The sequence below is a fragment of the Petromyzon marinus genome, chromosome 39 (assembly GCF_048934315.1).
Source record: "Petromyzon marinus isolate PM22_M1 ecotype Great Lakes invasive population chromosome 39, UKy_Petmar_22M1.pri1.0, whole genome shotgun sequence".
In the NCBI taxonomy this organism is placed as follows: Eukaryota; Metazoa; Chordata; class Hyperoartia; order Petromyzontiformes; family Petromyzontidae; genus Petromyzon; species Petromyzon marinus.
In genome coordinates this window covers 6,283,749-6,306,648 of record NC_133705.1, presented here as the reverse complement: position 1 = coordinate 6,306,648, position 22,900 = coordinate 6,283,749, and the positions used below count along the sequence as shown (strand labels likewise).

At 53.9% G+C, this 22,900-nt stretch overlaps 1 long non-coding RNA gene across 2 annotated transcripts in view; it reads right to left on the bottom strand.

Annotated features, from left to right (window-relative positions):
* Positions 1 to 13,079: 13,079 nt before the first annotated feature.
* The window catches only part of LOC116950532 (uncharacterized), an 18,095-nt gene continuing 8,274 nt past the window's right edge, over positions 13,080 to 22,900 (bottom strand). Inside the window, exons 2-4 of one of the 2 annotated variants that reach the window (XR_012946397.1) lie at positions 16,163 to 16,261; positions 15,675 to 15,765; positions 13,080 to 13,278 (exon numbers count right to left, since the gene is read on the bottom strand). This is a non-coding gene — a long non-coding RNA (uncharacterized LOC116950532). Of the gene's footprint in view, positions 13,279 to 15,674; positions 15,766 to 16,162; positions 16,267 to 22,900 lie in introns of both variants that reach the window. The other variant, XR_004404039.2, reaches the window with a different exon arrangement.

Here is a 22,900-nt window from a genome sequence, read left to right as displayed (position 1 = left end):
CGACAACGAAGATCGCGACGGCCGAAGATCGCCAGGGCGAAGATCGCCAGGGCGAAGATCGCGAGGGCAAAGATCGCGAGGGTGAAGATCGCGAAGGCGAAGATCGCGACCGCAAAGATCACGAGGGCGAAGATCGCGACGGCGAAGATCGCGACGGCCGAAGATCGCCAGGGCGAAGATCGCGAGGGCAAAGATCGCGAGGGTGAAGATCGCGAAGGCGAAGATCGCGACCGCAAAGATCATGAGGGCGAAGATCGCGACGGTGAAGATCGCGACGGCCGAAGATCGCGAGGGTGAAGATCGCGATGGCGAAGATCGTGACGGCGAAGATCGCGAGAGTGAAGATCGCGAGGGCGAAGATCGCGAGGGCGAAGATCGTGAGGGCGAAGATCGCGACGGTGAAGATCGCGACGGCGAAGATCGCGACGGCGAAGATCGCGAGGGCGAAGATCGCGACGGTGAAGATCGCGACGGCGAAGATCGCGACGGCGAAGATCGTGAGGGCGAAGATCGCGACGGTGAAGATCGCGACGGCGAAGATCGCGACGGCGAAGATCGCGACGGCGAAGATCGCGACGGTGAAGATCGCGACGGCGAAGATCGCGACGGCGAAGATCGTGAGGGCGAAGATCGCGACGGTGAAGATCGCGACGGCGAAGATCGCGACGGCGAAGATCGCGAGGGCGAAGATCGCGAGGGCGAAGATCGCGACGGTGAAAAAGGCGAGCCCCGGCTGTGAGTCGGGGCTCGCCTTTTATCCTCCCCGGCGTGGCCAGGCTCCGCCCTCGGCCCCGCCCCCCTCTGGATCCACCAGGTGGCTCCGTGCCTTGCCCACAGGTCCAACTGGTAGAATGCGCTGCTACCCCTCATTCCATTGTCTACCAATCTCCCAGCGGCACGCGCTACAGTGACTCATTCAATGTCACTACAATAATATGGCTCATAAAAATTAGCAGCCAAGCAAATATTAGATGAGTGTCCGTATGTATTGTGTATGTGTGTGTATTAGACGCGTGTGTGTGTGTGCGTGTTAAGTAGCATTGGTTGGCCTCGATCTCTCAGCCGCCTTCGACACCATCGACCACGAGATACTCATCGGGTGGCTACGGTCAAAGTTCGCTGTGTCGGGTACGGCACTGGAGTGGATTGAGTCGTCCCTACGTGGTCGATCACAGTTCGTCAAGCTGGGTGACGATCAGTCATCGTCTGTGCCATGCCGAGTCGCCGTACCGCAGGGATCCGTCCTCAAGCTCTTATTTTCAACAAACGTCTCTCCGATGGCCGATGTCACCTCAGGGCATGACATCAAGTTCCATCGATGTGCCGATGGTAACACAATTGGTCGCCGCGGTGAAGTCAAAGTTAGATACGGAGAGCCTCGACAACCACGGAGATTGCACGCGAGCGGTGCACGTGCGGCCTGCACCACACGACACGCTGCTTGATCCGGAACAGTTCGGAGGTTCTGCTGGTTGGCGCTCGGGTTCAGGCGAAACAAATTGCGGGCGGATCGCGTGTGGCGGTCACGGACTCCAGGATTCAGTTTTCTACTCCCCTACAGAGCCTCGGGCACCACCCTCGACCAGACCGTGCCGTGTTATCACCGCGCGCAAACTATCGTCAGGCCCTGCAATGTTCACGTCAGGGCTCCTGCAGTCGTCCAAGGCACTACTGAGTCGTGACATTGCCAACACGGTGGCGTGTAGCCTCGTATATCGACAAGGCTCGATCATTGCAACTCACGACTCTACGGGACGTCTGGCAAACACTACCATGCTGCAGCGAGTACAACATTCTCTGGCGCGTGTCGTGACGGGGAACTGCAGGATCCGACCGAGTCGTGTCTAGTGCTCGCCAAGCTCAAATTGACTTTCCAGTTGCCGAACGAAGCGGCAACTGGAAAGTCAATGTGAGCTGGCACTCGCCACGCACGACGTGCTTGCCAACAAATGAACCACGACACCTCGGTGATCTCGTCAAGGAGGATGAACCTTCACCGCGCCAACTCCAGGCCTCCTCGCAGCGGCTTCTGGCTGCCCATCGAACAAAAGGCGGCGGTGGTCACCGCATCGCGCAGCGCTTTCGGATGCGTTTCTGCGGCCGTCTGGAACGTTCTTCCCCTTCCGATATTAGGAAGCCACTGGGAGCTGTGTGCACTTTTTAATCATCATCGTCTAGATTGACGAACTCACTTCTTGAGAACTGATTTTTTTGTGTTTAGCTTGTTGTCTTTCCCATGCACCTCCGATTCAGCACGGTTGGCTACGTACGGTGCTAACAATACATTGTGCACGTATGCATGCATTATGTTTATAAGTGTGTATGTATGTATTGTGTATGTGTGTACTATGTGGGTGTATGTACTAGATACGTGTATGTAGTACGTGTACGTACTATGTACAGATTGTGTCATTTTTGTGTATGTGTGTATGTATTACGTAAGCATTGTGAATGTTTGAGTACTGGGTGTGTGAATGCATTTTGTTTTAGATGTGTTTGTATTATGCGTGCATTGTGTACGTGTGTGTGTGTACTTGTGAATTGTGGAACCCCCTAACGGAACATCTTCGCCGGTTAGAAATATTTAGGCTAGCCTGCCTATGATCCATCCTGGGTTTAACCAGGCTAGATTGTGTAAGGAGCTCACAAATCCTTGAAAGATCTGGGCAAGGTCCCATCGGTGAGCTCCTCCGGCAGGCAAAACTGCCCAGCCACCGCATGCCGAAACAGCTTTTGTTCGGCCGGATCGAGGGGGATAAACGGGCGCGGCACGGGCTAGAGAAGAGATGGAGTGATGTGGTACAGGAAGATGTGGAGCTGAGTGGACTTGCCGATGACTTGTACCAGCGGTGTCAAGATCGGCCTCTGTGGAGGAGGCTCGTGAAGGACGCTACTGGGCAGTTGGAGGCAGTCGCCCTCCAACAACAATGGAAGGCGGAGGAGCGACGCTCACAACAACGAGCGGAGCGTCGGGTGGCTAAAGTCCAGCAGATTGGCACAGTAGGGGGCACAGGTGGTGCATCAGCCAGTCATCTCAGTCATCTTAGTCAGTCGACCCGTGGCACTTGGGTCTGCCCCGTGACCTCCTGCCAGCGGGCGTTCGACACTTCACGTGGCCTCAGGGTGCACATAGCCCGGCACAAGCGTCATGGTGACGTCACCGCCACTTAGTGGCGAATGGCGGTTGTTGTTTTTGTTGTGTATAGTTCGATTCCCGATCATGGCCACCACCAGTGAAGATGATCTGAACCAGTTCTGGGCCTCCCCTCGGTCGACTCAGCCTCAAATGAGTACCTGGTGCGGGATGTAAACATCGCCACTGGGGAGACAAAGGCGGCCGGGCGTGGTGTTGGCCACCCACCCCCTCGTGTTGCGTGCCGGCCTTTACAGGTGCTCGCTAACAGCACTTGCCCCAATAGTCTGTTACGGGAGATCTTTGTCTTTTATCGTGGCGTAGTTGTGGAGAGAGTGGAGAGTTGTCCATACCTGGTCAGTGTGCTTATGACCAGCTCCAGTTTGATAGCAGAGGTCTCACTCCAAATTAGTAGGGTGGCATTATATTTTCATCGGCTCCATAATGGTGTATGCAAGCTACCTGGTCTGTCGCTCCACACGAAGCTTTGGGTCTTCCAGGCCACAGTCCTGCCCACCCTTCTCTACGCTTGTGAAACGTGGACCCCTCCTAAGGGAACATCTGCGCCGGTTAGAAACATTCAGGCTGGCCAGCCTACGATCCATCACGGGATTGACCAGACTGGATTGTGTGAGGAGCTCACAGATCCTTGAAAGATCTGGACACATTCTCATCAATGAGCTCCTCCGGCAGGCAAGGCTGCGTTGGCTGGGTCACGTAGCCCGCATGCCCAGCCACCGCATGCCCAAGCAGCTTTTGTTCGGCCGGATCGAAGGGGCGGAACGAGTACACCACGGGCTAGAGAAGAGATGGAGTGATGTGGTACAGGAGGCACGGGGCTAGAGAAGAGATGGAGTGATGTGGTACAGGAGGCACGGGCTAGAGAAGAGATGGAGCGATGTGGTACAAGAGGCACAGGGCTAGAGAAGAGATGGAGTGATGTGGTACAGGAGGCACGGGCTAGAGAAGAGATGGAGTGATGTGGTACAGGAGGCACGGGCTAGAGAAGAGGTGGAGTGACGTGGTACAGGAGGCACGGGGCTAGAGAAAAGATGGAGTGATGTGGTACAGGAGGCACGGGCTAGAGAAGAGATGGAGTGATGTGGTACAGGAGGCACGGGCTAGTGAAGAGATGGAGTGACGTGGTACAGGAGGCACGGGCTACAGAAGAGATGGAGTGATGTGGTACAGGAAGCACGGGGCTAGAAAGGAGATGGAGTGATGTGGTACAGGAGGCACGGGCTAGAGAAGAGATGGAGTGATGTGATACAGGAGGCAAGGGGCTAGAGAAGAGATGGAGTGATGTGGTACAGGAGGCACGGTCTAGAGAAGAGATTGAGTGATGTGGTACAGGAGGCACGGGCTAGTGAAGAGATGGAGTGATGTGGTACAGGAGGCACGGGGGTAGAGAAGAGATGAGTGATGGGTGAGTGAGTGGCACGGGCTAGAGAAGATATGGAGTGATGTGGTACAGGAGGCACGGGGCTAGAGAAGAGATGGAGTGACGTGGTACAGGAGGACGTGGACCTGAGTGGACTTGCCGAAGACCGGTACCAGCGGCGTCAAGATCGGCCTCTGTGGAGGAGACTCGTGAAGGACGCTGCTGAATCGCTACTGGGCCTCCCCTAGGTCGACTCAGGCTACCCCAGCGGCGTGCAAACATCACCGCTGGGGGAGACAAAGGCGGCCGGGCGTGGCGTTGGCCACCCACCCCCTCGTGTGTCGTGCCGGCCTTAATATGCGCAGGCGAATAATGACAGCACTTGTCTCAACACTATATTAAGGCTATACGGGGGCTCTTTGTGTGTTGCGTGTGTGTGTGAGTTGGAACATCACTTGTTACGTAAGGCGCCAGAGGGGCCAAGCTGGGGGAGAAGGGAGGGGCCGCGGGGAAGGGGAGGGGCTGGCTGGGTACGAACCCTCTTCACCCCAGCGCGCTCTCCTCCACCACGTGGTTACCTGTTTAGACACACACCTACACAAAACAAAGAACGCCCCTGCAGCCTGTAACAGGCTGTAGGGGCAAGTGCTGTTAGCGAGCACCTATGAAGGCCGGCACGGCACGCGATGGGGGTGAGTGGCCAACACCACGCCCGGCCGCCTTTGTCTCCCCCAGTGGCGATGTTTTCTGCACAGGTGCTCATTTGAGGCTGAGTCGACCTAGGGGAGGCCCAGAACCGGCTCAAATAATCGTCACCGGTGTTTTCCGTGAGCGGGAATCGAACTCGAGTCGCCGGGATCAGTAGCGCAGCGCGCTCACCGCTACACTACTGCTCCCACACACCTATATATATACAACAACAACCGCCATTCGCCACTAAGTGGCGGTGACGTCACCACGACGCTTGTGCCAGGCTATGTGCACCCTGAGGCCACGTGAAGTGTCGAACGCCCGCTGGCAGGAGGTCACGGAACAGACACAGGTGCCACCGGTTGACTGACTAAGATGACTGACTTGGCAGGCAGGTGCGCTACCTGTGCCCCCTACTATGCCAACTGGCTTTATTTTAGCCACCCGGCTCTCCACTCGTTGTTGTGTGCGTCGCTGTTGTTGGAGGGCGACTGCCTCCAAGTGCCCAAGTAGCATCCTTCGTGAGCCTCCTCCACGGAGGCCGATCTTGACGCCGCTGGTACCGGTCATCGGCAAGTCCACTCAGCTCCACGTCCTCCCGTACCGCATCACTCCATCCAGTGCCGGATCTCTCCTAGTAGCAACAGTCGCACATGTAGCTACACTAGTAGCTGCACGTGTAGCTACACTAGTAGCTGCACGTGTAGCTACACTAGTAGCTGCACGTGTAGCTACACTAGTAGCTGCACGTGTAGCTACACTAGTAGCTGCACGTGTAGCTACACTAGTAGCTGCACGTGTAGCTACACTAGTAGCTGCACGTGTAGCTACACTAGTAGCTGCACGTGTAGCTACACTAGTAGCTGCACGTGTAGCTACACTAGTAGCTGCACGTGTAGCTACACTAGTAGCTGCACGTGTAGCTACACTAGTAGCTGCACGTGTAGCTACACTAGTAGCTGCACGTGTAGCTACACTAGTAGCTGCACGTGTAGCTACACTAGTAGCTGCACGTGTAGCTACACTAGTAGCTGCACGTGTAGCTACACTAGTAGCTGCACGTGTAGCTACACTAGTAGCTGCACGTGTAGCTACGGGCCCCGCAGTTTCAAGGGCGCCGCGTTAAATGCGTCCAAGCTATTAGTTCCGATTCAGTGATTCTGCACTTGCTCTATTACTATAGTACTATACTGCCGTGAACTTTTATGAACGACCGGGTGTTTAAGCTTAGCATTTTGTCGTATTATCGGACTGTATAGCAAATGAAAAAATACAATTACTTTACTATGCAAATAAAACATTTATGTGTATTAATATTTACGTTTATTTTTATTTTATTTTTTAGGGCCCCTTTATAACATATGCTACAGGCCCCGCACTAGCTTAATCCGGCACTGGGTCTATCTCATCTCCAGTCCATGTCGTGCCCACTTAGCCCCCTCTATCCGGCCAAACAGAATCTGCTTGGGCAGCACGCGGTGGCTGGGCATGCAGACTACGTGACCCAGCCAACGCAGCCTCGCCTGCCGGAGGAGCTCATTTTATGGGAAGGTGTCCATATTTGTAAATAATCTGTGAGCTCCTCACACAAGCCAGCCTAGTGCAACCCATAATGGATTGTAAACAGGCCAGCCTTCATGTTTCAAACCGTCGCAGATGTTACTTAAGAGGGGTCCAGGTTTCGCAAGCATTGAGAAGGGAGGTTGCAACTGGCATAGGCCAGGTAGCTTCCACACAGCGTTACACAGCCGATGGAAATATGATGCCGCTCAACTAATTTGGAGTGAGACCTCTGCTGCCGAACCGGAGCAGGTCATAAACAATTACAAGGTTATCAGCTTACGTAACATGGTTGACCAATACATAGGGAGCTATATGTTGACCACACCCGAGCATCGATCAACCTACCATTGTATCTGTACCAGATGTTAATTCCTCTTGTACAGCTGCAATAGAAGGCTTCACGAACTATGTGTAAAAAAATATGTTAAATAATGTAGGCGCCAGAGGACATTCCTGTCATACCCCAAGGTGAACGGCGAATGAATGGCTTAGACTACCGGGCCACACAGATTTACCTAGGAATGGTAAACATACAATACACGAAAATATGTTCGAGATACATACATCATGACGATCATTAATGATTGTGAACAGAGAATCAGGGACCACCGAAAGCACGAAGAATAACTCAGAGCCCTCTTGCCTGTTTATGGTACTGACCAGGTCAATAAAGCATAGGTAGAGGTCTTTTTTAATTCCCTACACCTCTCCTGTAGCAGAATCACAGAGACTACGGCGTCTGTGCCGACCCAACTCGTCCTAAAACCACATTGAAGCTCTATAAGCCTCTCACCTACACACAAAAACAACGATCACCCATATCGCTTTTAACATTATTTTGGACCAAGTGCTGTTCTCGAGCACCTGTTGAGGCTGGCATGGCACACGAGGAGGTGGGTGGCCAGTAGCATGCCAAATCGCCTTTATCTCCCCAGGTACTCATTTGAGGCTGAGTCGGCGGCACCGGCTGAGATGGAACCGTGGCAGCCGCAGAGACAAGAGTGTCCAATTACCCAAGCACCACTGCTGACCGAAAGATAGGAGAGGCTGGAGGGACGATTCAACCGCCTCGTGGACGCAGTCTCTCGTCTAGTGTTAAAGCTCGCCGAGAAGGTGGGGAGACCGGGAGCTTCAGAGATGATGATGGGTCCTGCATCGGCGGACGGGGCGAGAAGAACTTTCCCATCCGGATGATCGCAGGGGACACCTGCGGTGCCGCGAGGATAGCGGACGGCCAGAGAACTGGTGGGTGGAGCCTTCCCGTTGACTGCCGCGGGGACCGGGGAGCCAAGGACGCTCGGCGTAGCAGCAGTTGCGGCGGCTATGACACCATCACAGGAGGCAGTCCCGGCGGAATTCGAGAGGGCACCCGACAGACCTCGCCGGATGGAGCTGGTTAAAGAGTTTGTGGCGGCAGGAGGCGACTGGGGAGCCTTGATCAGGTGGTTCGAGGCTGCATACCAGGCATTAGACTGGATGGAAAAGGAGGCATTGAAGGCACTAGCCACGGCCTTAAATGATGAAACCCTCGCCATCTTCAAGGCCATAACGGCAGAGCGGAGGGCCATGGTACAAGCAGCCTGCTGCAGAATGACTGAAGTCTTCGACCCGCCATCCAACGTGAAGGGAAAGTTCCAACATCGCAATGGAGAGGAAGCAGAGTCACCCCTCGCCTCTACCGTAGCACTCTAATGGCGCCCGGGCAGGCGGTTTACCGTTGGCTGGATGAAGTCTCGCTGGATTCCTTGGTGATAGAGAGGATCCTGGCCCTGGTTAACGAGATGGGCGTTGTTCTGCCCATCGTGGAGGAGGAAGCACAGACATCCTTGTGGGCAGCCCGGTGTTTGCGGGCACAAGCAGAAATTAACCGGCGGACCCAGGTGGTGGCACAAGTAGAAGCGGTCCCGGGGGGTGGCGCCTGCACCTCCTGCCCAAGCTGCAAGGCGAGGTCTCCCGGCAGCGGGGGTCCCGCCCGTCGCGACCGCAGTTGGGGGGAATGAAGGGCCGCTGGAAGAAATAGCGGTGGCGGTCTGCGGGTGGACGGGGCCCAGCAGAACGGCCCCGCAGCGACCTCGAAGGTGGGGGCCGAGAGAGGAGGCAGCAACTCCACGGCGGAGCCCACCCATCACCTGCAATCGCCGCGGCCGTCAAGGACACATCGCAACTCACTGCCGTCAGCACCGACGGCGTCTACCGCCTCATCGGCGGCCCCGGCTCAACAACATCAGGCGAGTCGCGACACCCCAGACACCCGGCTAGATAGTTCACCTCATGCACTTAGGGACTCATCGCCTCTCACCGCCTTCGTCGCCATCCCGTACACATATGCTATCTGAAAACTGTGAGCATCGGGGATAACGGGCTCGCAAAATCCACAGGTGGCCTGAGTTGTGCAGTCATTGAAAGAAGCTGGCGTGGCAGGTCGTAGCGGCAGCCGCAGAGGCCTCGGTCGCGGTGGGCTCAGTGGGAGGAGTGGAGGTCCACCATGTAAAATGACACTGGCACCGTCGGCCACTGTTATTCCCAAGTTGATTTTTCAACTTATTGCCACATAGTTGCCGTCGCTGGGCGCCTGTCACCATTACGTGCGTGGTGGCAAATGGTGGTAACATGGGGATTGAAGGGTAAATCGATGTGCTGGTGCAAATTGAGGAGTTCACCTTGTCGGGAACCCACACTGGTTTCCAGCACATTAGCTGTTCCATGCCTACTCGGAACCGATTTCTTGAATAGGATGCCTCTCCGAATACTCACTGACCAGGGTTGCATAGAAATGCATTTGTTTTCTGCAACCAGTGGGCCAGTGTACGGGAACAGGAGTGTCTGTACAAGTGCTGGTCAGTCAGTCGGAAACTGTGCCTCCGGCCATGTGATTCCGTTACGATACTGCAAACTGCTGGTGACGACGCAGGTTGACTCGCTGATTGTGGTCTCGCCATCAAAGGCGATGACCCGCAGGTTAACATTGGCAGGTGCACAGACAGCGTTGAGCGCGAGACAAAAAACAATCCCTCCAATTGCTCAATGTCGGGGAGGAACCGACCACTGTTCAGGCAGGAACAGTATTGGCTCGTGTGGTGCTTGTGTCCCCTGAATTGGATGACTTACTGAAAACGGTGGTTGCAAGAGTCATTAAGGAACCGCCATCGATCAATTATGCCTGGCTGCAAAAGCTCCGTTGGGAAAAAAACCCGGAGCTGTCTGAGGCGCAGTTGGGATCGACGCTCCTGCAATTCTCGAATGTGTTCAGCATGTTCCATCACCTTGATGCGGGAGATGGTCCCCCGTTTAGATTAAATTTGTGTCGCATGGGCCAGGTAGAAAAACAATACGTGCAACAGGCAGTGGACAACATGCTCACCGCGAAGACCATTTCTCTATCCACTAGCCATTGGGGGGCTCCTGTTGTATTAGTTAAAAAGTCTAATGGAAGTCTGCGTTTTTGCATGCATTTTCCTCGCCTTACACAAGGTTACACGAGCTAACGCATGCCCGCTCCCATGTATTTGATTCCTTAGACGCCTTTTCTGGAGCATTTTTTTTTCCACATTGAACTTGTTGGGATTTTGGCAACTGCCCTTGGACGAGTCCTCAAAGGCTAAGACCGCGTTTCGTACACCTCAAGGATTGTACCATTTTAACTTTCTCCCGATGGGACTTTAGACAGTGCCTGCTACGTTTTGAAGGTTGATGGAGTTGGTTCTTGCAGGATTGCAGAGGGATTCTTGCCTTATTTATCTGGGTGATGTTATCGCCCTCGGTCTCACGTTTGATAAGCATTTCCAGCGACTCCACGTGGTATTATCCAGAGTGCATACAGCCAACCTGAAATTGAAACCATATGTCACCTGATTCAATCGTCCGCATGATATTTGGATCACGTTGTGAGCCCGTAAGGTGTTGCCACGGATCCCACTAAGACGGCGTGTGTGCAGAATATGCCGACCCCGAAATTGATGGATGATGTACGTAGCTTTGTTGGCTTCACGTCGTATTATCGCCGGTTTGTCCCGAAATTTGCCACAATGGCGAGGCCCTTTCACGCGTTGACGGTGAAGAACCAAAAGTTTCAATGGTGGGCTGAGGAGGAAACTGCTTTTATCATGCTGTGTGATCGTCTCACATAAGCGCCACCCCTGGCATACCTGGACTTCTCCCTGCCCTTCACCCTAGACGCAGACGCCAGTGATCTGGGGATAGGGGCTGTCCTCTCTCAGGTAAAGGACGGGGTCGAAGTCATCATTGCCTATGGTAGTCACGTTCTTTCGCCAGCTGAGCAGCGTTATTGCGGAACTCGCCGGGAATCGCTAGCAATCGTGCACTTTGTGCAGCAATATAGACCTTACCTGTATGGCCAAAAATTCACCGTTTCCAACGATCACGCCACCCTGCAGGACTCCTTACACATAGATCAGCCGTCGGGCCAGTTGGTGCGCTGGCTAGAAAAATTGCAGGAGTATTTCTACCAAATCATACATCGGAAGGGCCTAAAGCATGGGAATGCTGACACGTTGTCACGGTTACCTCGCGAAGACCCGTGTGCATGTGCATCGGGCGCTGGCCGATTGCAAGCCTACCGTTCCGGAGGCGCCCGGTAGCGTCAGTACAGCCTGCAGAGCCGCCGGCAGACAAACCGCGCTGGGCCTACGCACTGGGTCTGACCTATCCATACAGCTGTGGGTCGATGACGCCAGACTGCTACCTTTGCGCCACCGGGTAAATGCAGACCAATCCGCGTCAACCTCCCTAGTAGGGTCTCAGTTTGTGCTGCACGAGGGGTTGCTGATGTGGTGGGACGTGATGTCTGGTGGTGGCCGCATCTCTGCGAGGCAGGTTGACGCGGGAGGTCCATGCAAACAAACTACTGCAACTCGGCTGCTGTTGAGGAAATGCATTGCTCCTGGTGGGAGTCGAGTATTTTACGAGGCGGCCAATGCCCTGGCCGCTGTCTGACCAAACGGCCGCATGAATTGCTGATGCATTCCTTCACGGATACTAGGGACTACATCTTTCATCAAAACTCCTACAGGTGTGCGAGGCGCCGGGCACAAAGAAAGTTTGCACTTACCTGTACCACCCTCAAATGGATGGTGTGGTGGAACGACTGAATAGAACCCTAAGAGCAATGCTTTGCCAAGTCATGGATATGACGCAAAACAACTGAGATCTCCATATTCGGGGGGAACTTGGCAGACTATTGGCTGGCCCCACATGCCTCCACGGGGTTTTCTCCCTTCTATCTCATGTACGGCCATGAACCTGAAGCTCCCATAGAGACTCAGCTGGGTAAGCTTCCTACAGGTGTGTCTGATCGGCCTGCGTCCTTGCAGGTTACGCTCGACCGATTGCTTGAAGCGCGGACAACGGCAATGGCGAACATCGTGACAGCAGAGGCTGCTTACGAGCGAAATACACCGCGGCAGGTTCATTCACTTCCCTGGGTGGTGGGCGACAAAGCATGGTTGCATTGCCCGCAGGTCCCGTTACGAACCTATCCCAAATTTGCATCGGCGTGGCAGGGTCCAGTCGAAATCAACTGAGTGAATCAGCCGCGATGTGTGCGCATTACTCTTAAGTTGCAGTACAGCACGTGTCTCCCTCGTGCTTTCGCAGCTGCTTCGCCCTTGCTCTCAGGACGCGGCTCACGCTTTGCCTCCCGCCGCAGTGGCACTCGCTCTCTCTCCGCCTCGCCGCTGGCTGACGGCATGTCGGAGAGAGGGGAGGCTCTGCTGGTGGAGCCCGCCACGTGGCTGATGGTGGTAGCGTAGGCGGTGACGACGTTTGGACCCAGGGCTCTTCACACCGACGACCCGGAGTCTCCTGCTCCCTCTCCTTATATCCCTCTCGGCGGGACTAAGCCCCGCCTCTAGCCACGCCCATCTCGGAACCTTCTAGAGGGCTCTCGAGGCTTCCTGCTAGCTCCGCCCATTTGACCTTTCACCCAGATGGGATCCCCCTTGCTGATTGGATGTGAGACAACACAGCACGTATCGGCAATAACACCACCCCGGTCGTCACGTAGGTGGCGCACTCTCATTACACATACATCTGGGACATCACTGTTGTTATGTTCACCCGCTGGACCCTGCAGCGTACGCCGATCCGGCATTGAGGACCCGCGCAAGATATGCATGATTGTCCAAGCACTGTTCCTGAACGGAGTAAGGGATTGTTGCACCTCGTCATTCCCGCAGTCTTGTTGTGTTGTTGTTGGCTAACTGTGGGATGTACATCATTTGCGCGCCGAAAATGCACTCACACTGCGCGGACACTTATTCTCACATACACACACACACACACACGAGGTCAGGATTGTTCATGTGATTGTTTATTGCCTAATTCGGACACATAAGGACATTGTTGTGGGCTCATACCACAAGGGGCTCACATGCATCACAAACACCTGATGCCATTGTGATGTCATCACTTTCATGTTGGTGGGTTTCTCCTTGGGCTTCCTTTGGTCTGTTGTGCTGGGTTATTTCCTTCCCCGGTGCTAGCCTGGATGGCTCTTTATTAGGGGGGGGGGAGGGAATAATGTAAAGACTTGATCACAACAGACGACTTACCACACCTAGTGCGTACGCTGTGTGTGCAAATACGGGCAGCCAGGAAGCGTAACAAGGCCTTGGATTGGTGCCCATAATCTGGGGGAGACCACTTCGGGTAGATCACGGAGAAAGGGGAGGTATAGAGAGGCCTGGAAAGGGATTGGTTTAGAGACGGAGAAGTGAAGGGATGGGGTGGAAAGATACAAACGCAAAGGGCGGGAAACGAAGTTTGTCTGAAAGGAGAGCGGTAGAGAATCCATTCGAGAAGGAAGCTGAGGATTGACTGTAGAAAGAAAATCGGAGAACCGTCGAGAAAGGGGACTCGGGAGATATTGAAAGGGCAAGCTCAAGGGGAGGGGATGCTTGTAGAGAATAACACTGTGCTTGTAGACAGTGTTCGTGTCCACAATGAAGGCTCTTCATGAATCGAAGTACGTGTTTCGGTCGTTGTTACACACTTACACTTATACGTGCATTTACACATACACAGCTATACACACACCTATCTCTATAGCCTTTAACAGACTGTTAGGGCAAGTGCTGTTAGTGATCACCTATGAAGACCGGCATGGCACACGAGTAGGTGGCCAATACCACGCCCAGCCGCCTTTGTCTCCCCAATGGCGATGTTTATACACCAAATCAGGTACCAATTTAAGGCTGAGTCGACCTAAGGGAGGCCCCGGACCGGATGTGTACACACCTACACATTTTCACCTAAACAAATAAACCATGTGTACACATACATACCTACACCGATAAATGCACCCTTGTACACATGCCCTGTACACATGTACACAGTTTATACGAGTACACAATACTATTCACCTGTACAGACTGTTCACATATACTCTCTGAAAATGTGACCTAATTGTGGAAATTCCAAACTACCCTGGCGTGACCAGCCTCCCAAAAGGAAAACTTATAAAGAGGCTGATAAGTGTTAACTATTGGGCCGTCCATAAATGACATCACGCGATTTTGGACGATTTATGACCCCCCCCCTTTCGTCACAGGGCGTCACAAAAAGTCAAACCCCCTCTTAAATATGACGTCACAAAGCTCTGCCCCCCCCCCAAAAAAAATAAAACATGCTTCAAATCGGTTTAAACTATTGTCATTGTATTCTTGGTTCTTTCGGTAAAGTAATAAAATAATAAAGTATATAAAAAATATATTTTATTGTTTCCCTTCTACGTGACTTTACCGAAAGAACCAAGAATATGAATCCCTGCAGTCACGAAAGCTTTAAATCAAAATTTATTGTCATCGTAGTGGGTATTTAATGTGGCGCGGCACTCTGATGTTGTAGGAGAAAACATTTATTTAAAAAGTCTATTTAATTAAGTAGAAGGTGTTGTCTATATTTATTTAAAGTTGCGCATTTTGATGTGACGTCACATTCCTCAACCCCCCCCCCCCCCCCCATCGTCACACAAATGTCTGACCCCCCCCCCGTAATTTCCGGACGGCCTCTAAAGATCATGATAAGATTGACGCCGACCCCACAGACGTCGGCACAAGGCAGGACAGAGAGTAGGTTGTGCATCATTAGCGGGGGGGGGGGGGGGGGTCTCTGGTTCCTGCCGCCGGGATCCCAACAATCCTTATTGGCTACCCCCCACCATCTCCCTGCGGACAATCTCCACCTCAGTGACGTCACTAGAGATGCCCGCGGAAAGTCGATCCTCGTCACAAGAGTACCAATATTCATTCGTTTCGGATTCACCTTTTTTTGTTTTAAGGACGATAGCTCTTCTTTGGTTCTTTCGGTAAAGTCACGTAGAATGAGAATAAAATAATAAAATAACACAATAAAATTCTCACGACGTTTCGGCCACAACGCAAGCGGCCTTCTTCACTTGTGTTGTGGCCACTTGTGTTGTGGCCGAAACGTCGTGAGAATATTATTGTGTTATTTTATTAATTTATTATTTTATTCTCATTCTACGTGGTGACTTTACCGAAAGAACCAAAGAAGGTGAATCCTTGCAGTCACGAAAGCTTTAAATCGAAAGGACGATAGCTGTTATTTCTTCACCGTCTTCTTCTTCTTCATCAAAATTTCGGATCGTGTACAGGACGCCTCTGATTCTACCCGGTTGTGTGACGTCGCCGTGCCCACAAAAGTGACGTCACGCAACACCACGTGCCACACGGTTTTTTTTTTGGCGCGAAAAGTACCCGGGGGCGTGATGTAAAAAGTGACGTTGCTTTCACGTGACGTCACACTTTCGTAAGAATGCTTTACAAAAAGAATCGGATGCTCGGAAAAATCCGAACGGGCGTAGATCAGTGGCGTAGTAACTTACAACTCGGGGTGGGGGGTGTGGCAATCGGTCAGGCGGGGACCCACCAATATTTGATCTGTCTCGCACCGTGGCACCTAGAGGCTGTTATATATCGCGGCCTCCTCTTTGGGGTCGTCCAAACATGACGTCACGCACCTGGGGGAGGGGGGGGAGGGTCAGACATTTGTGACGATGTGTGACGAGGGGAGGGGGGGGGTGGTTTGAGAAGTGTGACGTCACATCACAATGCTTCAACTTTAAATAAATATAGACAACACGTTCTAACTTAATTAAATAGACTTTTTAATAAATGTTTTCGCCTACAACATCAGAGTTGCAGTGCCACGTTATATACGCACTACAATGACAATAGTTTAAAGCGATTTGAAGCATGTTTTACTTTTGGGGGGGGGCAGAGCTTTGTGACGTCATATTTGAGGAGGGGGGGGGTCTGACTTTTTGTGACGTCGTGTGACTAGGGGGGGGGGAAGGGGGTCAAAAATCGTGGGAAAAAAACGGCGAGATGTCCGATTCGCATCGTCGTCACGCTCACGGTCTCGAACATTTGACAGTGCAGGGGCGCGTCGTCTTCGCACGACGCAGTCACCACAACAGAGCCCCGTAGGAGTCCCTCTTGGCGATACTTGCGCCGCTGCTCTAATTGAATGAGAATGAAACGTGGAACGTCAATGAAAGCATTTTTTTTTACGACAGACTTTAAATAAGTGCTGTTGTGCTTTTACACTCTTGTTTAAAAAAAAACAAATTTCATGGTGGTTGGCGAGGGGGCTACCAACTCGTAGCTTCTTTGGCCCCTACCGCTCGATCGGCTACTGGCCTCGATATGAATATTTTGCATACACGTGTGATGCAAGTGTTCTGTATGTGTAACTAACTTCACTACACGGCTTCACCACGCGCGGCCCGCCTTTGTCTCCCCAGTGGCGATGTTCACACACCACAGCAGTTACTCGTTTGAGGCTGAGTCGACCTAGGGGAGGCCCAGGACCGGTTCAAATAATCGTCACCGGTGGTGGCCGTGAGCGGGAATCGAATTGGGGTCGCCGGGTTCGTTGGGCGGCGCGCTAACAGCTACACTACAATGCGTTACACTTCCACACACACACAGATACACACACAGACACACAGACAGACACACACACAGCGCTCTAACCGCTACACTACAATGCGTTACGCTTCCACACACACACAGATACACACAGTCACAGACAGACACACAGACAGACACACACAGCGCGCTAACCGCTACACTACAATGCGTTACGCTTCCACACACACACAGATACACACAGTCACAGACAGACACACAGACAGACACACACACAGCGCGCTAACCGCTACACTACAATGCGTTACACTTCCACACACGAGGGTCACGTGACAGGTTTGACGACAGAGCTCACTTGTGCAAAAAAATATATGCATTATTGAGCTCCCCCCCCCCCAAAAAGTGTATTTTTTATCTTTTTTGCATGGTGTACTGTCTGGAAAGTACCCACATGGCAAATTTCAAGTTTGTTGCATGTCGGGAAGTACGCTAAACATTTTGAACAGACACACAATCACAACTTTGCCTTTTATATATATGGAGATGACAGTAGAGTCAACCTACGGTGTGAGGGGACTAGTGGCCACGGGAGGAAATGACAGGGGAGTCAGCCTGCAATGCGAGGGGACTGGTGGCCACGGGAGGTAGTGACAGGGGAGTCAGCCTGCAGTGTGAGTGGACTAGTGGCCACAGGAGGTAATGACAGGGGGAGTCAGCTTGCAGTGCGAGTGGACTGGTGGCCACGGGAGGAAATGACAGGGGAGTCAGCCTGCAATGCGAGGGGACTGGTGGCCACGGGAGGAAGTGACAGGGGGAGTCAGCCTGCAGTGTGAGTGGACTAGTGGCCACAGGAGGTAATGACAGGGGGAGTCAGCTTGCAGTGCGAGAGGACTGGTGGCCACGGGAGGTGATGACAGGGGAGTCAGCCTTCAGTGTGAGTGGACTGGTGGCCACGGGAGGAAGTGACAGGGGGAGTCAGCCTGTAGTGTGAGTGGACTGGTGGCCATGGGAGGTAATGACAGGGGAGTCAGCCTGCAGTGTGAGTGGACTGGTGGCCACGGGAGGAAGTGACAGGGGGAGTCAGCCTGCAGTGCGAGTGGACTGGTGGCCACGGGAGGAAATGACAGGAGAGTCAACCTACAGTGCGAGGGGACTAGTGGCCACAGGAGGTAATGACAGGGGAGTCAGCCTGCAGTGCGAGTGGACTGGTGGCCACGGGAGGTAATGACAGGGGAGTCAGCCTGCAGTGCGAGTGGACTGGTGGCCACGGGAGGTAGTGACAGGGGAGTCAGCCTGCAGTGTGAGTGGACTAGTGGCTACAGGAGGTAATGACAGGGGGAGTCAGCTTGCAGTGCGAGTGGACTGGTGGCCACGGGAGGAAATGACAGGGGAGTCAGCCTGCAATGCGAGGGGACTGGTGGCCACGGGAGGAAGTGACAGGGGGAGTCAGCCTGCAGTGTGAGTGGACTAGTGGCCATAGGAGGTAATGACAGGGGGAGTCAGCTTGCAGTGCGAGAGGACTGGTGGCCACGGGAGGTGATGACAGGGGAGTCAGCCTTCAGTGTGAGTGGACTGGTGGCCACGGGAGGAAGTGACAGGGGGAGTCAGCCTGTAGTGTGAGTGGACTGGTGGCCATGGGAGGTAATGACAGGGGAGTCAGCCTGCAGTGTGAGTGGACTGGTGGCCACGGGAGGAAGTGACAGGGGGAGTCAGCCTGCAGTGCGAGTGGACTGGTGGCCACGGGAGGAAATGACAGGAGAGTCAACCTACAGTGTGAGTGGACTAGTGGCCACAGGAGGTAATGACAGGGGGAGTCAGCTTGCAGTGCGAGAGGACTGGTGGCCACGGGAGGTGATGACAGGGGAGTCAGCCTTCAGTGTGAGTGGACTGGTGGCCACGGGAGGAAGTGACAGGGGGAGTCAGCCTGTAGTGTGAGTGGACTGGTGGCCATGGGAGGTAATGACAGGGGAGTCAGCCTGCAGTGTGAGTGGACTGGTGGCCACGGGAGGAAGTGACAGGGGGAGTCAGCCTGCAGTGCGAGTGGACTGGTGGCCACGGGAGGAAATGACAGGAGAGTCAACCTACAGTGCGAGGGGACTAGTGGCCACAGGAGGTAATGACAGGGGAGTCAGCCTGCAGTGCGAGTGGACTGGTGGCCACGGGAGGTAATGACAGGGGAGTCAGCCTGCAGTGCGAGTGGACTGGTGGCCACGGGAGGTAGTGACAGGGGAGTCAGCCTGCAGTGTGAGTGGACTAGTGGCCACAGGAGGTAATGACAGGGGGAGTCAGCTTGCAGTGCGAGTGGACTGGTGGCCACGGGAGGAAATGACAGGGGAGTCAGCCTGCAATGCGAGGGGACTGGTGGCCACGGGAGGAAGTGACAGGGGGAGTCAGCCTGCAGTGTGAGTGGACTAGTGGCCATAGGAGGTAATGACAGGGGGAGTCAGCTTGCAGTGCGAGAGGACTGGTGGCCACGGGAGGTGATGACAGGGGAGTCAGCCTTCAGTGTGAGTGGACTGGTGGCCACGGGAGGAAGTGACAGGGGGAGTCAGCCTGTAGTGTGAGTGGACTGGTGGCCATGGGAGGTAATGACAGGGGAGTCAGCCTGCAGTGTGAGTGGACTGGTGGCCACGGGAGGAAGTGACAGGGGGAGTCAGCCTGCAGTGCGAGTGGACTGGTGGCCACGGGAGGAAATGACAGGAGAGTCAACCTACAGTGCGAGGGGACTAGTGGCCACAGGAGGTAATGACAGGGGAGTCAGCCTGCAGTGCGAGTGGACTGGTGGCCACGGGAGGTAATGACAGGGGAGTCAGCCTGCAGTGCGAGTGGACTGGTGGCTGCGGGAATGATCGAGCATAGGAGCATGGCCAGGTGACGGAAGAGGCCAGTGGAGTCTGCTGGTTGAGCGAGCGGTCTAGAACCATCGAGAAGGTTCGGCAATGGGGGCATGTTCTTTAAGAGAAATGCCGTGGGAGACTCGGGGCTGTTGCAGTGGGGTTCTCCATCTGTTCAAGTGAACGTGTCTTCAATAAAATAAACCATCTCAAGTCATCATTACATATGTATTAATGTGTCAGCGTATACTCGTGTGTGATACAGCAGCTGATAACAGCTATCATTACAAATACAGCAGCAGATATCGTAGCTGATACAGCTACCACTGCACCAACAGCAGCATCAGCTGCAGCAGGAGCTATAGCAACAGCCAATACAGCTACCACTACGCAAACAACAGCATCAGCTGTAGCAGGAGCTATAGCAGCAGCTGATAGAGCTACCACTGCACAAACAGCAGCACCAGCTGTAGCAGGAGCTGTAGCAGCAGCTGGTACAGCTACCACTGTACAAACAGCAGTATCAGCTGTAGCAGGAGCTGATAGAGCTACCTCTGTACAAACAGCAGCATCAGCTGTAGCAGGAGCTGTAGCAGGAGCTGATACAGCTACCACTACACAAACAGCAGCATCAGCTGCAGCAGCTGATACAGCTACCACTGCACAAATAGCAGCACCAGATGTAGCAGGAGCTGTAGCAGCAGCTGATACAGCTACCACTACACAAACAGCAGCATCAGCTATAGCAGGAGCTGTAGCAGGAGCTGATACAGCTACCACTACACAAACAGCAGCATCAGCTGTAGCAGGAGCTGATACAGCTACCACTACACAATCAGCAGCATCAGCTGTAGCAGGAGCTGATACAGCTACCACTGCAGAAACAGCAGCATCAGCTGTAGCAGGAGCTGTAGCAGCGCCTCGTACAGCTACCACTACACAAACAGCAGCATCAGCTGTAGCAGCGCCTCGTACAGCTACCACTACACAATCAGCAGCATCAGCTGTAGTAGGAGCTGATACAGCTACCACTACACAATCAGCAGCACCAGCTGTAGCAGGAGCTGATACAGCTACAACTGCACAAACAGCAGCATCAGCTGTAGCACCAGCTGTAGCAGGAGCTGTAGCAGCGCCTCGTACAGCTACCACTACACAAACAGCATCAGCTGTAGCAGGAGCTGATACAGCTACCACTGCACAATCAGCAGCACCAGCTGTAGCAGGAGCTGTAGCAGCGCCTCGTACAGCTACCACTACACAAACAGCAGCATCAGCTGTAGCACCAGCTGTAGCAGGAGCTGTAGCAGCGCCTCGTACAGCTACCACTACACAAACAGCAGCATCAGCTGTAGCAGCGCCTCGTACAGCTACCACTACACAAACAGCAGCATCAGCTGTAGCACCAGCTGTAGCAGGAGCTGTAGCAGCGCCTCGTACAGCTACCACTACACAAACAGCAGCATCAGCTGTAGCAGGAGCTGATACAGCTACCACTACACAATCAGCAGCACCAGCTGTAGCAGGAGCTGATACAGCTACCACTACACAAACAGCAGCATCAGCTGTAGCACCAGCTGTAGCAGGAGCTGTAGCAGCGCCTCGTACAGCTACCACTACACAAACAGCAGCATCAGCTGCAGCACCAGCTGTAGCAGGAGCTGATACAGCTATCACTACACAATCAGCAGCACCAGCTGTAGCAGGAGCTGATACAGCTACCACTACACAAACAGCAGCATCAGCTGTAGCACCAGCTGTAGCAGGAGCTGTAGCAGCGCCTCGTACAGCTACCACTACACAAACAGCAGCATCAGCTGCAGCACCAGCTGTAGCAGGAGCTGATACAGCTACCACTACACAAACAGCAGCATCAGCTGTAGCACCAGCTGTAGCAGGAGCTGTAGCAGCGCCTCGTACAGCTACCACTACACAAACAGCAGCATCAGCTGTAGCAGGAGCTGATACAGCTACCACTACACAATCAGCAGCACCAGCTGTAGCAGCAGCTGATACAGCTACCACTACACAAACAGCAGCATCAGCTGTAGCAGGAGCTGATACAGCTACCACTACACAAACAGCAGCATCAGCTGTAGCACCAGCTGTAGCAGGAGCTGTAGCAACGCCTCGTACAGCTACCACTACACAAACAGCAGCATCAGCTGTAGCACCAGCTGTAGCAGGAGCTGTAGCAGCGCCTCGTACAGCTACCACTACACAAACAGCAGCATCAGCTGTAGCACCAGCTGTAGCAGGAGCTGTAGCAGCGCCTCGTAACAGCTGGACTGCGACACAAGCCAGGCGCTGAAACAGTGGCCGGGGCCGATCTCGACCACAGCCCCTCCCCTCCCCCCGATGCCCCTCCCCCCTCCCCCCGATGCCCCTCCCCCCTCGCTCCGCCGCCCCCCCCTCCTCCCCAAACCCGCCGCTAAAAAATAATGAAATAAATGTCCAGAGAACGCGCGAGACGGCGGGGTCATTCGAGTACACGGGGAGGGGGGCGGGGCGAGTGGGAGGGTGGGAGAGTGAAGCGGGGAAGAGGAAAGAGAGAGCGGCGTGGGGAGAGAGAGGGGGAGGGGGAGGAGGGGTGAGAGTGGCCAATCAGCTCGCGCGTGTGAACAGCGGGGGCAGGGGCAGACGGGATTTGACACGGGTAGGCAGAGTGTACAGTGGCACACACGCACGCGTGTACACGCACCTACACGTGTACACACACATACACACGCGTGTGTGTACTAATATATACACGTGTGTGTGTGTGTGTGAGAGTGTGTTGTACACGTATACACACCGACACGGAATACACACGCGCGCACAGGTGTGCGCGCGTGTGTACACCGCGTGTGTATACGTGCACACGTGTGTAGGTGTGTGTACGCACAAGGTGTGCGTGTACACGCGTGTGTGAGTGAAGATGTACATATGTTCTCACGCGCGCGTGTACACACGTGTGTGTGTGTGTGTGTACGCGCAGACACGCGTGTTACACAGCTACACGTGTATACCGTTACGCACGTGTACACGTATGCTCACATACCTTCACACTAACACGTGTAGATGTGTACGCATCTACACACGTATACACAGACACATGCATGCGTACGCTCACACGTGTATACCCTCACGCCTTTATACATACAGAGCACGTGTACATATACGTTCACGTGTGTATATGCACAACGTACGTATGTGCACACGCGCACAAATAAAAACACGTGTGTGCCCTTCGTTAATATACAGGACGCACATTCGATTACATTCACTCGTGTACATTTATCAACAGCGGCGGCGACGTGTCCACCGCGCTGTGCCAGGCTAGGTGCACTTCAAAGCCACGGAGAAGTGTGGCTGTAGGGACACGCACACACAGACAGACGTACATCCC